Source organism: Petaurus breviceps, unplaced genomic scaffold (genome assembly GCF_028583685.1).
Source record: "Petaurus breviceps papuanus isolate PSGF00001 unplaced genomic scaffold, PetGlider_PUasm1.0 140, whole genome shotgun sequence".
NCBI lineage: Eukaryota > Metazoa > Chordata > Mammalia > Diprotodontia > Petauridae > Petaurus > Petaurus breviceps.
Genome location: NW_027185698.1, coordinates 42,421,977 through 42,438,407, shown reverse-complemented (window position 1 = coordinate 42,438,407; position 16,431 = coordinate 42,421,977). Strand labels below are relative to the sequence as shown.

Below are 16,431 nucleotides of genomic sequence, written 5' to 3'. Positions count from 1 at the left end.
GATTTGAATTCTAATGCTGATACATAACTAGTATTTGCAAGTCACATTACCTTTCAGAGCCTCAGTTTTCTCCTCAGCAAATTGAGAAAATTAATTGTTTTATTATAGGCGGTTATAATCAATTGAGTCCCTACAGCCCCAGATGAAGTCATAAACTGTGAGTCAGCTAACAGAAACACTAAAGGTCTGCCACTTTCACATGCTGGCTGCATTCACAGATTGTAAAAAGCGTGAAACACTGAGTGGGCCTATTCCTAATTATGAGGGGTGAAAAAAATGAAGCAACAGATTTGCACTTAGTACAGTGCACACAGCAAGCACTTAATAAATACTTATTGATTGACTGGCCATATAAAGAATTCATCCCTTAACTTTGACAGACATCTCTTCTTAGCAATGCAAAGATCCAAGACAACTCCAAAGGACTCATGATGGAAAATGCTATCCACATCCAGAAAAAGAATTATGGAGTCTGAATGCAGATTGACGTATATTATTTGCTCTCTCTCTTTTTTTTTTGTTCTTTCTCATGGTTTCTCCCATTGGTTCTAATTCTTTACAATATGACTAATGTGAAAATAGGTTAAATATTAATGTATATGTAGAGCCCATATCAAATTACACATCATCTTGGGGTGGGGAGAGAGGAGACATAGGGAAAAAATTTGGAATTCAAAATCTTATGGAAGGGAATGCTGAAAACTAAAAATCAATTAATTAATTAGTTTTTTTTTTTTTAAAAGGAATTCATTACTTTAGAAATTGGACCACCATAAAGGAGTTATAAATACTACTCATCCAATTTGATAGAATTAAAGGGTGTCTAGCCATTGGATAGCTAATCTAGCCATGACCCTGGTGGCCTTAAAACCACAAGCAATCTTGGAGAAAAAGTCATGTCCTACAGTTGAGAAGAGAGGTAACCATAGTGGAAGACCCTAGCTCTTGAAAAGGAATCACTCCTTACTTTTTTCCCTTGCAGCGCTTCCAAAGTGCAGGGTTTGTGTGTAGATGTGTGTGGAGGGGGGCGGTCTTCTTTCCTGGCCACCCCTTACCCCCACATTGTCGATGGTATTGAGAATAACAGCAGGCCTGGCTAAACAAGTTGTGGCATATGAATGTAATGGAATACCATTGTGCTATAAGAAATGAGGAGCAGACGGACTTCATAATAACTTGGAGAGACTTATATAAACTGATGCTGAGTGAGGAGAGCAGAACCAGGAGAAATTTGTACACAATTACAGACACATCATATCTGTGACGACTGACTTTGATAGACTGGACTCCTCTCAGCAATGCAAGGTTAGAAGACAACCACAAAAGACTCATGATGGAACCAGAGAAAGAACTATAGAATATGCAGATTGAAGCAAACTATTTGCTCTCTCTCGTTTGTGTTTTGTTTTGTTTTATCCCTTCTTTTTCATTGTTCAGCCTGTTGGTTATAATCCTTTACAACATGACTAATGTTCAACATGAAGGTATTTGTAGAACCTATATTTGATTACATGCCTCTGGGGGGGGGAGAAGAGGGGGAAAATTTGAAAATTAAGAAATTGTGGAACTGAATTTTACAACATTCAGTTCCACAATCTCTTAAGTAAAAGTAAATAAAAAGACATCAATAATAATAATAAAGAATAACAGCAGCAATAAGTCCTTTTCTCTAAAACTAATAACATTTTCTAGAATTGATATTGGGCTGATATTAGCAGGACCTATAGAATGTAATGTCAGTTGGTGGGTTTTCTATTTTGGTTAGCACTACCAAGACTTCAGAGCTGAGGAGACTTTAAATGTCTTCCTTGGTGGTTCCCCCACCCATTCTTACCTTATTATTTCCATAAAGATCAAAAGAAATTAAGTTCACCGTATCTTAGGATTCATTCCACAAGCATGAGTGTGCAGGCATTCAGGGAGGAGTTACAACCAGGGTGATCAGATTGAGGTCTTTCTTGCCAAAGGAAACTGAGATGAGGTTTGGCTTTAACTTCTTGTTTTCACAAAAGAGCAACATGTCCCCCTTTTGGCACCATGCACCTGTTTCTAAACTTGTCCATCTCCAAGCATTGCAGTGTTTACTCTGGGTATTTTTAAGGTGCCTTAATTAGTAACTCAGGTAAAAAACAGATCCTGGAAGTTAATGGTCTTCTTGTTTCCCTTTGCAGTCCACGGGAAAATATGATGGGAATGCCGGGACAGACAGGCAAATAGGGGGGATATACTGACTGAGACTCGGGAGAGAGTTTTCTTCTTGCTCAATTAAAAAGAGAGGAAATATGATAGATTTTAAATAATAAACTGAATTGTAAATCCTGAAAGCATCTTTGTTTTCTTGTGGCTTTATGGGTTACTAAACTCATGATGTACACATTCAGTATCAGATTAGTAACCAAGATTAAGTTTGGAGTGGAGTTCCCACTTGGTTCAGTGGAAGAAGGACAGGACTTGGGGGGCAGAGGCGGGTCACAGTGTGTAGCTTCTAATGCAAGCTCTGGCACTAATTTGGTATCTTGGTCTAAGCACTTAACCTTTGTGCAACCTTGCTGCCTCATCACGTAAAATGAGGAAGGGTGACTTCTAGGGTCCCTTTCAACTCACACATTCCATGAGTCTTTAAGCTCCAATGGTATAATGGATGGACTTGGAATCAGGAAGACCTGAATAGAGATCCTACCTAAAGCACGAGGTGTATCAACCTGGGCAAGCTTTTTAATCTTTCTTCACCTCAGTTTCTTCATCTGTACAACAGGGATGATAAGGGATAAAAAATAATAGCACTTAAAGGGTTGTTTTGAAGCTTAAATAAAATAATATATAACTATACAAATAGCTATCATTATTTTTTTATTTTTTTTATTTATTTAAGCTATCATTATTATTGTCCTATCAATCTATTAATATACTTGCAGTTGTGAAAATAAAATGTTGGTGACATTAGTAAAATTTTATTTAAAGTTCACACTGTGTCAAGAAGCTTGTGGGGGGAAATTGAAGGGAAAAAAAGACAATCTCCTCTCTTCCCCAAATAGGACTAACTTATGTAGTTCCTGCCTTCAGAGGAGCTTGGAATCTAGTTGATTAAGTAGGTTAAACATTGTGTGGAATGAAATTGCCTGTCTGCTGCTGCTGCTGCTGCTAAGGGCTTCTTGACTTGCTGTTCATGTCACTGAAATGTACGTACATTTCAGTATCTTGTAAATTCAGTAACTAGTAATTTCAGCAGCTTGCTGATGTGAATGAAAGTGGATGCTGTCTTCTTGTGGTAGCAAAGAACTGGAAACTAAGGGGGTTCCCATTAATTGGAGAATGGATGGATGAATTATAGTATGTGAATGTAATGGGATGTTATTGTACTGTAAGGAATGATGGAGGGGAGAGTTTCAGAGGAAGCTGGGAAGATTTGCATGAAGTGAGCAGAGCCAGGAGAACACCCTATATAATGACATCATAAAGACTTAAGAACTCTGATCAGTGCCATTTCCAGAGCACTCACAGTGAAACCTGCTGCCCACCTCCTGATGGGCTCAGGGTGCAGGGAGACATATAATTTTGGACATGGTCAATTTAAGAATTTGCTTTGCTTGATTGCATAGTCATCACAAAGGTTTTGTTTTTCTTCAATGAGGAGAGAAGACAGGAGGGAGAAAACAGATATTTGTTCATTTTCTAAAAAATTAAACTGAAAACAGAAACAAAATTAAGTTGATATTAGACAATTAAAGTACATGGCTTTAAGGTGGAGATGATTAAGATGTTCATCATCAGCTTCTCTGCATTTGGGGGGAAGGTATAATACTTGTATGTGTCTCCACGCTTCCCCTTCTTTATGCCTATGATTCATCAATCCATCATTTTCCAGTAATACTTTAGAAATCAACAAGCATTTTTGAGGAGCAGCCAGGTGGCTCAGTGAATAGAGCATCAATTCAGGAGGACCTGAGTTCAAATCTGGCCTCAGACACTTAACACTTACTAGCCTTGTGACCTTGGGCAAGTCACTTAACCCCAATTGCCCAGTCTTTCCCCCTACAAAAACGGCAACAACAAAAAAACACACACACACAAGCATTTTTGAGTCACTTAATACCAGAAAGGTGAGTTGAAGTTAGATTGTGACGGTGTTAAAGTGCCTGAGGTTGGCTTTGAATTCAGCTCTTCCTGATTTCTCCAGCTTTATGCACTGTACCTCCTAGCTCCTTCTAGAGTCAAGGTGTATCTGCCAGCACTCTGTACCCCTAGGCATTCTATTTCTCCACCTCTATTTATTTCATATTAAGTGAGTCTAATAACACTGAGCCTAATTTTAATAAAATGTGGTTATTTTGATGACTTTTTCCCCCAAGCTGGTATATTCCTTTGTTGTCTGAGGAAGTCTATATTAGGCTTATCATTGATAAATCTGGTAATTGCTTTAAGGCAAGGTTTCTTAACCTGTAGTCCATGAACTTTTAAAAAATATATTTTGACAACTCTGTTTCAATGTAATGGGTTTCCTTTATAATCTCATGGTTTTTATCACATACTTTTAAAAAATTATTCTGAGAAGAGGTCCATAGACTTCACTGAACTATGAAAGGGGTCCATGACACCTAAAATGTTCAAAATCCCTGCTTTAAGGATGGAATGTTGGGAGGTTGGGAGGCAGCTAGCTGGAACAATGGATACAGCACTGACCCTGGAATCAGGAGAACCTGAGTTCAGATCTGATCTCAGATTTGAACTTAATAGCTGCATGACCCTGGGCAAGTCACTTAACCTGGGGGGAGGAGGGGAGGAGATAGGATGTTGGCAGTGACACTTCAATGTCTTCTGTTTCCTGACTTTGTTCTGTAATCTTTACTGTACTTTGGAGTAGGTAATGGACTCTAGGGGCCAGAATTTTTACATTTTTCAGTGTTTTGAAAGGTCAGGTGACTAGAACCTTCTTCATCTAAAGAGAGTCAAACTGAAATGCCAAGGGGCAGCCAGGTAGCACAGTGAGTAAGAGCACCGGCCCCAGAGTCGGGATGACCTGGGATCGAATCTGGGCTCAAACACTTAGCACCCACCCAGAAACACCTGGACGTGTAACCTTGAACAAGTTACTTAACCCCAATTGCTTTAGGAAAAAAAAAACTGAAATGCCAAGGAAACTCCTTCCTCCTTGCTACACAAAGCAATGCCAGATTTTGGGTTGAATTCTTGAAATTCTCATTCCTCAGGACTGTATGAAATTTGGTTTTTCTCTTCCTACCCTTGAAATGAGTCCAACACTATATGTAGCTTAGGGGATCTCTTCACCCTAAAGTAAATGCCTTTTTTTCTCTTTTCCTTTTAGAGACAAGATTATTGATTAGTGCTTCACCTTGGTTCAGGTTTGCAGACATTTATATGCTGGGTAAGTCTCGTCTCACCTCTTAGAATTTTCACTTGAAATGACTGTTTCTAACAGTCCCCTTAAGGCCCATACTTCATTTTCCCACTAACCTTTGAATTGTTCAACACTTTAGTTCTTCAGAGATTTTGGTGGTCTAAGCATTTGTAGAAATATAACATTGCTACAGTATTCTTGCTGTATGAGCTTCTGCAGAAGGATGAGCTTCTGCAGAATGGAGGGTTAGTCTCCTCCCACAGGAAAATATTCTCACCAAATGCAGATCCAGAGTATCTTCCATAGCAGCCTCTCCCATCATAACATGTCACTTCAGGTCAGCCCCTCAGGGGAAAGGACTGTGTTTATTGGTGTGACTTACTTTGTAACATAGGATTTTGATCATCCTGTTCAACCCTCTCATTTTACACACTGGGGAATGGAATCCCAGAGAGGGAAAGTGACTTGCCTAATGGTAAGTATCAAAGCTGGGATTCCAATCCAAACCCTGAGACTCCAAATCCATTGGTCTTTCTACTCTTCTTCAGTGCCATCATCTTTGTCCTTCAGTATAATAAAGTGTCACAAAAGCACTTTGCCAGTCCACCTTCAGGGAGGGTGCTTAGAAGTGTTTCGTGAGTTATTGCTGCATTTCAGAAAATCCATGGTTTCTTACCTTTAGCTAGCATTGGAATATCACTTTAAGATTTGTAAAGCACTTTACAAATGTCCTCTCATTTTATCCTCACAGCAACCCTGGGAAGCAGCATTTTACAGATGAGTAACCTGAAGCCAGCAAATAGTAAAGCAATTCACCCAGAGTCACACAACTAAATATCTGAGGCTCAATTGGAACTCAGGTCTTCCTGACTCCAGATCTAACATTTTGTGTCTGTTATGTATTGAGACATTTAAATATCCCATCTTCCCTTCCAAAATAGTGAAAAAAATTCCAGAATCCCTCCCTCCATGGCCTCTACCATCACCATTCCCATTTGTTTCCCTTTTTTTCACCTTCTTTACCAATGTTTGGAGAGAGGCTAGAAATATCTTCCTCAGGGAAGTAGGCTGAATCTGAGGAGATGGAAACATAAAATATGAAAGTGACCAAGCTAGCATAAACCTTAGAATATAGAAGAGAGAAGAGTATCTGGAAGAAAGTGGTCTGTAGCGTCGAATGCTACCAAGAGGTCAAGAAGGGTGAGCACTTGGTGATCTCCCCTAGTTAGAGTTTGAACTTGAGAACAGAGACTGGTATGGTTTTTGTTTTTTTCTATTTGTAGCCTCATGCTTAGCAGAGTACTTGGCAAGGCATGTGGGAGATACTTAGTAAATGTTCTGTTACCTCTACTAATTAATCAAATATAAAATCTTCTTTTGTTATTTAAAGGTTTTATCTACCTGGCCACATCCCACCTTTCCAACCTTACTACCTTCCATGTACGCAACAATCCATTATTAGTCTTCACACATGATTCTGTTTTCCATTTCAATTTCTTTGCACTGCTTGTCCTACATTCCTGGAATATTTATCCCCCCTTTTCACCTCTGCCTCTTAGAATCTGTAGCTCATTTTAGATCTATTACCTTCTATAGGAGGATATCCCCAGGCTCTCTCCCACCCTCCCACCTCCTACAGCTGTTAGTGGTTTCCCTTCTAAAGTTACTTCCCATCTACTCTGAGGAATGTATCTTGTATGAACAGGTATAGGCCACTAGGTGGCACAGTGAAATAGAGAACTTGACTTGCGGTCAGAAAGTCCTGAATTCAAATCTATCCTCTGACACTTATTAGCTACCTTAGTAATTTACTTAACCAGTGCCTATTCCAGTTACAGACTATAAAATGGGAAAAATAATAACACACCTACCTCCCAAGTGGGTGAGAATAAAATGAAATAATATTTTTAGAATTTTGCAATTTGTAAAAACTCCAAAAATGTTAACTATTATTAATTATTATTATTTTATCTCCCCATTAGAATGTAAACTCTTTGAGGGCAGGAAGTGTTTTTATTTTTTTGTTTGTATTCCTAGAGCTCAGCACATTGCCCAGAACGTAGTGTTTAATAAATGCTTGTTGATTGGTTGATTGCCACTTTCTACCTTTGTGACCTTGGACAAGTCACTAACCTCTGAACTGAAAAATGTATAGTTTGGACTAGATGATATCTATCTCATGTGCCTTCTGTCTCTAAATCTATGATCCTTTGATCTTGTCCAGTCCTTTTATTATTTATAAAGGAAATTGACTATAAGTGAATTGATAAGAGGAAATTGGCTGCAAGAATTCATCATTGAAATCAGTAAGGAGGAAAGTGTTGGGAACCAGAGTGGGGGTTAGGAATGGGGGTCATCAATGGGAAGAGCTACCAGCAGGGCATACTACCTTTTTGTCTTCACTTTGCCCCTTCTCTCTTGGTCCAAAAGAGACTAAACCCCATTGGGCAGTGGGCAAGAAGAGGGACACGCTCTTTGTGCCATTTATATATAGCTGGGAGCCACCAGCTAGCTACAAGCCTTCCATTGAGATAGAAAAGGAGCAGCAAGCCTCCCCATATGCCATTGTATTACATCCTAATGATCTTCCAGATTATTGATAACTTGGGGGAGAATTATTTCAGTCAAGTAAGTAGACCCTCTGGACCTTTTCCACCTACCTGACGTGGTGCCCTCCAGACCCTTGGACACTGTTATCAGACTTGGGTACCCTAAGGATCCATGGGACTTGCATCTGGCCTACACCCTAAGAACACTGTCTGAACCTGAACTCTTTTATAGGTATTGTCTTTTCCAATTGGAATGTGAGTTCCTGGGGAGGAGAGAATGTCTTCTTCTATTTATGGATACAAACACTAAGCACAGAGCACATTGTTCAGCACATAGTAAATACTTAACAAATACATTTTTTGATTCATTCATAGAAAGGGAGAAACATAGTTTCAAGTCTCTGGCACTCCTGGAAACTCCTGGGCTCCAGAGCTTGATAAACAGTGAGTCAGATAAGTAACTTGCTGAGCAAGGTCCTTGCTCTTAGGCAATTGTATCAAACAGAATTCTTAATCTTCCTCCTCTCTTCTCAGTTCAGAGCCTTATACAGAGCTAGACAAACAGTTTAAATCAACAAAAACTTCAGCCACCTAGTAAAATTATTCTTATAGTAACAATAATGATAATACTATTAGTGCTTCTTACAGTAAATAAGCTAAATACTCTTACTAATCCTCACAAGATACTGTACAAATCCCTGGGAATTTCAAAGGGGGAAATGAAATTTGGGTGTGTGTTTGTTTTTAAGGTTCTTTTCAGGGTGGCTAGGTGGCGCAGTGAGTAAGAGTGCCGGGCCCGGGAGTCGGGAGGACCCAGGATCTTTTCCAGCCTCAGATACTTAGCACCCACACAAAATAATTGGCCATGTAACCCTGGGCAAGTTACTTAACCCCAATTGCTTTAAAAAAAAAAGTTCTTTTCAAGTTAGTTCCGCCACTGATAGACCTTTGATTCAAAGACCAGCCTACTTAAGTCAGATATGTTGTGGAGAGATGTGTGATCAACCTTGGTAGAGAGAGTATTGACATTGATCTTTTCATATACTTAAAGTAGTACTTAAATTAGCATGTAACTAACTGGAAATAGTTTAAATATTTTCATTGAAGTTGTGTGGCCCTGGAGAGGAGCTTCGCCTCCCTGGATTTAAGTTTCCTTGTTTGTAGAATAATGTGGATGGAGCAGATAATTTCTAAGCCCCCTTCCACTCTAACATTCTGTGGTAAAGTCTTTTTTTTTTTTTTTTTACAAAACTTAAGTTGAATTTCATTTGATTCACATCCCACCTTGGAAATGAAAGTATAGGGCAAGAAAATGGGACTGGCGCCATCTAACATGCCAAAATGACATGTATTGCCTTTTTTCTAAGATTCTCTCTGGTGTTTCTTTTTATTTTTGTCATAAAAGGAAGTGGGATTTCTCATTTCATCTCTGCTTCATCTTCACCTCTATTTTGGGAAGTTTTTGAAGGGTGATTGACTCACCCAGGGACCTTGCACAAATGTTTCAACTTCCCTTTTCCCCCGGGAAAACACACTATTTCCATTATTTTTAAATAAAATTTTTATTGATCATTTTATTTGGACACTATAAACATTTCACAGCATTTACCCATCCCCCACACACACACATAGACATACAAAATGCCCCCAAAACAGTTCAACAAAACTAGAGTGATTATAACTCACTGCACATGACACTTAGGCCTTTCTTAACTTCCCAGTCCTTAGCAGAAAGGAAGGGTATGCATTAATTATAACTATTTCTCTAGTTCCAGCTTGTTCCAGTCTGCATTGCGGTAGTCTTCCTGTGTGTTGCCCTTTTAGAAGGTCTGCTTTACATCATTTCACATGAATCTTCCCATGTTTCTCTGAATTCTTTATATTCACCACAATCCAGTAATGTTCCATTTTAGTCACATACGACGATGTGTTCAGCCATTTCCCAGTTGTTGGGCAAGTCTTTTGGTTTGACAGTTTCTTCATTTTGGGGGGTGGAAGGGGTATAGCAATTACAAATAATGCTGCTAGGTGTATGTATCTTGCATGTAGTTATTTATGTACACATAGTCTTCCTCCTTAGAATGTAAACTCCTTGAGGGCAGAGACTTTTTGCTTTTTCTTTGTGTCCCCAGCACTTACCAGATCAATGATTGCCACATGATAAGCACTAAATAAATGCTTATTGATTGAATGTAAGTTCCCATCATTCTTGTCATTAATCTGTTTGGAGTATACCAGTAAAGGATTTCTGGGTCAAAAGTTATGAACAATTTAGAGCTATTCTTGTATGATGCTTGTTTTCCAGAGCAGTTGGAGCAATATATTATTCTACTAGCAGTCATCTAGTATGCTTGTCTTCCTATAGCCCCTGAACATGGAAATTTTCCTTTTTTTTTTTTTTTTGCTTTTTGGAGGGCAATTGGGGTTAAGTAACTTGCCCAAGGTTACACGGCTAGTTTTTGTGTCTGAGGCTGGAACTGAACTCGGGTCCTCCTGACTCCAGGGCCAGTGCTCTACTCACTGCACCACCTAGCCACCCCTTTCCATTTTTTTTTTTTACCATCTTTGTGGATTTGATTGTGGTAGCATTTGATGTTTATATAGCACTTTTTTTTTTTTAGCATTTTTTCCCATTTAATAGTATTTTTTTCTAATTATATGTAAAGAGTTTTCAGCGTTCTCTTTTATAAGATTTTGAGTTCCAAATTTTTCCCACTCCCTTCCTCCTTCCCCAAGATGGCATGCAATCTGATATAGGCTATACCTGTACAATCCTATTAGACATATTTCCTCATTAGTCACATTGTGAAAGAAGAATGAGAAAAAAAGGGAAAAACCATGAGAAAGAAAAAAAGAGAGAGAAAATAGTATGCTTCGATCTGTATTCATACTCCATAGTTCTTTCTCTGGATGTAGATAGCATTTTCCATCATGAGTCTCTCCCATGCAATGTTTACAAAAATGCAAATGAAGAGAACTGAAAGGCAACCATTCTCAAGTCAACTACACCTGGACCATGTTAGTTTTAATATCTTTTTTTTTTTTTACTTTTGGAGGGCACTTTGGGTTAAGTGACTTGCCCAAAGTCACATGGCTAGTAAGTGTGTCAAGTTTCTGAGGCCGGATTTGAACTCAGGTCCTCCTGACTCCAGGGCCAGTGCTCTATTCACTGCACCACCTAGCTGCCCCTAATTTTAATATCTTAAAAGTATATCCATGTATTTTTCCATCAACAAATGATAAGCTACAACAATGGAAAGTGGTATATACTATAGGTTGTAGTCACTGTAGAAGTAGTTATACATAGCTTTTAAAATGTGAAATACAATTATGGGGGTGGTTTTTGGGAAAAGACTGGTGTTAAATAAATAAACAAATCTGATTTAGAAGTTACATGTGTTAAGAAAAAAGTTGGCCCTCTTTCAGGGAGAAGCTTGGGGTCATTAAAATAATTATTTATTTCTCAAAGACAATCCAGATGCAAAATGAAAAAGATCTGCTCACTGGCTTTAGATGGATGGATAGATGGACCAACTCTCTGGGTTGCCCATTCAACTACAGATCATAGCCTGGACAATAAAGATTCTTTATCTTAGTTGGTTTTTTCTATGAAGCTAGTCTAAACTCTTTTAAGTGATCATTGATCTCGTTTGGAAAGCCCTGCAGTGTGCTGGGACTTAATACCATTTACAGACACAAGCATCAGGAGAACCTGGCTATGTATAGGAGAATTTCCCCCCCTCCCCCGACATTTGGACTCTCTGCTAGGCATCCCCCAAGACATGGATATATACCTTTGGCGAGCAGGTGTAATTTGATGTTTCCCATGTCTAGTACCTATTGATTCTCTTCTTAAAGAAAGCATTCGTGATATGTTTGTGTAAGGCTCCTATGAAGTCTCCAAGCCTTTGATGACTTTAATTTCTCAATTTTAAGCCCATTTTCCAACATATTTCACTGTCTTCCCTTATGCCTGTAATGGGAATATAAATTTTTAAGATCTTCCCTGCCCCTAGGCTAAAGTGCACCTGGAGCCTGGGGTGGGAGGCTTGTTTTTCAGTAGATACTTTTTGATTGGCCAGTGGGTCCAGAAGGTTGTTACATTCTCTGAGCCAGGAGAAGGCTATATAAACCCTGATTTGAGGCTTTGTTTTGGGGCTCACTTTGAGAAGTGTTCTGTGATTTGATCAGATGAGACTCTGGGAAGCCATTGTTGAGAGCCCCCTGGCTTTGAAAAACCCGGATGTTGATTTGGTATGGATGTAATGGTTGGACAGTTTGGAAACTGTCTACTTGATCTGTTTCTCTGTCTTGATAATTCTGTCTGTATATTCAGAAGTTCAGTGTGCTGACCTTTTCCCCCTGAACTAGGTAAACGATACATATTTGACTGATTAAAGTAAGCTTGTTAACCCATTTTGAGTTGCTTTCCTTTATCAAAGCAGATCCAAGAACCTGTATTGGCAGCCACCCTGGAGACGCTGGGGTGCTTGCTGCTACAATGCCCACATTTGCACTAAATCTGCTGAATATTATAGCATATCTTGATTTAACTTCAAGGGTCTTTTCAAGTTTTTCACAGAATTTCTTTATACACCTCATCTTGGACGAGTCAGTTAACTGCTTTCTGCCTCAGTTTCTCCATCTAAGAATAATAATAATAGGGAAGGGGATTAGCATTTATATAGTGCCTACTGCATACATAGCAGATACTGTGCTAAGCATTTTACAAATAATACCTCATATAATCTTCTTCAAGAACAGAACAAGTGGGAGGTGGGATAGGAGGGAGGGAAATTTAGTCAGTCTTTTACAATATATCTGCTGTGTTATTGTTTTGCATTAGCCACACATGTACATCCTATACTGAACTGCTTATCTTCCCAGTAAGGGTGGGTCACAAGGGAGGAAGGGAATGAATCTGGAATTCAAAGTTTTAAAATCAAATATTCAAATATGTATGTATATATGTGTGTGTGTGTGTATACTATTATCAATACTATTTTATATGTAATTGGGAAATAAGATATACAGGCACTGGAGCATAGAGATCCACTGGAAAAGTAAAAAGGGATATGGGAGAAAATATGGGAGAGAGCAGATTGGAGGAGGAGATATCCTGTGGGGCTGCTATTTTAGGGTGGTGGGTAGGGGAAAAACGGGGAGAAAATTTGTAACTCAAAATCTGGCAGAAATTAATGATGTAAATCAGAAGTTAATAAATCATTTGAAAAATTAAAAAAAAAAATATATATATATATATAAAATCCTCTTCAGAGCCCCACCATTTACAGTTGAGGAAACTGCCTCTAATAATAGCACCTACTTCTCAGTTTGTTGTGAGGATAAAATGAGATAGGATTTGTTAAGTGCTCTTGACAAACCTTAAAACAATAGAAATGCTAGCTATTATTATTTTTGTTATTATTAGAGCTACAAGGATCTTCTTCGTGGTCTTCTTGAAAATGTATTTTTCTTGAGCATTGAAGCACAAGCTGAGCAAGTATCTCATACTTTTGTATATTGTTACCTTTCGACCCACAAGCAAATTTATTTTTTGTCTCTCTAAGGAGAACTTCCCAGGCATCCTTCCATTTAGCTGAATCTTCCTTTTGTCTTCTGGTTTCATTTATTTGTGGCAAGAATATTCATATCAGTAGGATTCAGTCCCCCCCAGTATTAAGTCATCATGCTAGTCATTGGACAAGGTTCTCACATTTAGAATTCTAGTAATTAAGCTGGTATTTATAAAATATGTCCCCAAACTATGAGATTCTGAGCCTCCTTTGCCCACTTTTTCATCACCACTGACACAGTCATTGCTGAAGTGGAAGTGAGCTCTACAGAACTGTGGTCACTTGGTAGTTTTATTTTTCATGGCTTACTGTGGATATACAGGTGTTGAGCTTTTTTTTACACTTAGCTGGTTCTTGGAAGGCAGATGCCACCTGCTTAGTGGTAAAATGCTACTAGCTTAATAGCAAAATAGCTTAAAAGCATAATGATGCCTGCTAGTCCAAGCTTTATTCCCACTAGAATAGTCTTTCAGACTTGAGGGTCACTTCCATATCACAATAAGCCATTGGAGTTGGACTTTATGGATGTATTAAAAATATGTGAATAATGGACAATGTGAAGAAGCATCTTTATTTTTTTAATTGTTCATTCATATGCTTCCCCGAAGATTAATCTTTTTTAGTTTAGAGAGGTTTTGCCTTTGGCACTGTTGACTCCCTTTTTTCCTCCCCACCGCCTACTCTATTTCCATCATTCATTATCTATGGTAAGTGCCTTTTAAAATGATAGGTACAGATTTTTAGTGTTCTTTACCCTTTAGTGCTGATTTTAATAATATATCCTAATTTAGTTATTTCTATAGACAGTATTATACAACATTCTTACATTTCCACATATTACATTTTAGCTAAAAGTAATAGGGTTAAAGCATATTGATGTTTTTGTTAACCTATAAGTATATTGATGAGTTGTAACTGTTTTTTGCTTTTTTCCCTTTTCATATGCCCAAGGCTTGGCATAGTGCCTGGCACATAGTATTTAATAAATGCTTATTGATTGATTCTGTTTTCAAATAATACAGTCATTTTCAGGGCACATGATTTTGAGGTTCAGTCCTATTTTCAAAAATACTTAAAAAAATTTTTTTTGTTAAGTTTTGACATTTGTTCATTGATGTTTTTTGAAAAGCCCAGTGTCGCTCCTATGAGCATTTCTTTAAATGACTTTTCCTTTCCTAACAATTAGATAATTTTTCCTTTGTCTTTGTAATGCTTTAGTTTTATAGTTTTGTGTTGATGAATCAAGCCTAGGATCAGTCTTGCCTTGCTAGGATCCTATATGTTCTCTCTGACTAGGATCATAGATTTATCATTGGAAGGAACCTTAGAGGTCATTGAGATTGACACTTTCATTTTATAGTTGAGGAATCTGAAGCCCAGAGAGGCTGTGACTTTCCTACGGTGACACAGGGAATAAAGAACAGAATTAAAATTTGAACTCAGGTCCTCTGAAACCAGATTCAGCACTCTTTCCACTGCACCAGTGTTGTCTAATCTGGTTTACTGTGGGAAATTTTCTCCACTTAAGTTATTAGATATGTCAGGGGGCTGGGGGAAGGTGGGGGTCTTTTTCATAAACTAATGTTTATATTTCTTTCTTTATCTCCCAAATCTGGTATTTTCCCCCCTCAGGTATTCATTTATTGCCTTTGGTGGAAAGAACCCTTTCCTGCCTTAGTGTCTTTTTTGCCCTGAAGATCTTTATTTAGTTGCAGAGTTGTTGGGGGTGGGGTGTTTTGTTTTAATTTACTTCTCATTTTTCTGCTCTTAGGTGGGAGCACTAAGGGTACCCTAGCTGTGAGCTGGAGTTGCTGTGACAGGTGGGAGATTTTGGGCTGGCTTATGGCTGGGGATGTTCTCACCAAAGTCCTTGCACCTACAAGGTGTGTGCTGGCTGATAGAGTGAGTTTAGAAGACAGAAATCTTCAACTTGTAGAAGAAATGTAAAATCCTTATGAGTTTCCAAGAGCATTGAAAGATGGGTGGAAGGGGGTTAAGGATTAGGTCATTCTTCCAGCAGGGGAGGGCTTGATCTTATTACTCCCTGTCTCCTATGTGGACCTGTCCTTGAGTTCTGTTTCTGTACTCGAGAAATGCAAGCCATCGGGGGTCAAGAAGTGGAGGTGGGAAAGTGCCCCAGAACCCAGTCATGCAGTGTGATGAGGGCTTGGGGAGAAGGGGAGAAGCCTACCATATCTAGGCTAGCACTGTCTCCAGGAGTCCAATGACACAAGACCCTGTGGCTCCCAAGCCAAACTGAGGTACTGCCTTCTTACCTGTGTTAGGTGTATACATCTTGCCTCTCTCGCTAGACGCTAAGCTGCCTAGAGTGGGGGCTATATCTTTTTTTTCTTTTAATATCTTTTGATGCATCACTTTAACATGGTAAGGCAGTATTTGTTAGCCCAGGGTCTAGAGGTTGTGATTGGTTAGTTAAGGTATAAGGGAGGACAAGATAACTTTCTTCAAACATCTACTTGAATTACCCTCATGTGGAAGTCAAGAAGGTTTATTCTGTTCAACTTGGTGTGGCAGAGAGAACCCTGCACTTGAAGTTATTAAAGCTGTATTTACATCCCAGATCCAGTGCATATTATTCAAGTGACTTGGGGCAAATCACTTAACCTTTCTGAGCCTTAGTGTCTTCATCTGTAAAATGAGAATGACAATACTTGTATTTTCTACCTCTTAGGGTTGGTATAAAGACTTTATAAACCTTTGAGTGCTATAGAAATATGAGTGAGGGGCATCTAGGTGGTGCAGTAGATAGAGCACTGGCCCTGGAGTCAGGAGGACCTGAGTTCAAATTTGACTGTAGACTCTACTAGCTATGTGACCCTGGGCAAGCCACTTAATTCCTATTGCTTCTTCCTCCTCCCCCAAAAAAGAAATGTGAGTGGTTGTTACTCAGGACTAATGAGTGTAATTTATAGGACAGAAGACTTTGGCT

General features: G+C 38.8%; 1 protein-coding gene across 3 annotated transcripts in view; it reads left to right on the top strand.

Annotated features, from left to right (window-relative positions):
• The window catches only part of SH3BP2 (SH3 domain binding protein 2), a 108,324-nt gene that overhangs the window by 53,833 nt on the left and 38,060 nt on the right, over nt 1-16,431 (top strand). For 2 of the 3 annotated variants that reach the window (XM_069070875.1, XM_069070882.1), the window contains exon 2: nt 5,324-5,383. The exons of the other annotated variant lie outside the window; for it this stretch is intronic. The gene's annotated coding sequence lies outside the window, so the exon portion shown is untranslated. The remainder of the gene's footprint in view (nt 1-5,323; nt 5,384-16,431) is intronic. 3 annotated transcript variants of the gene reach the window in all.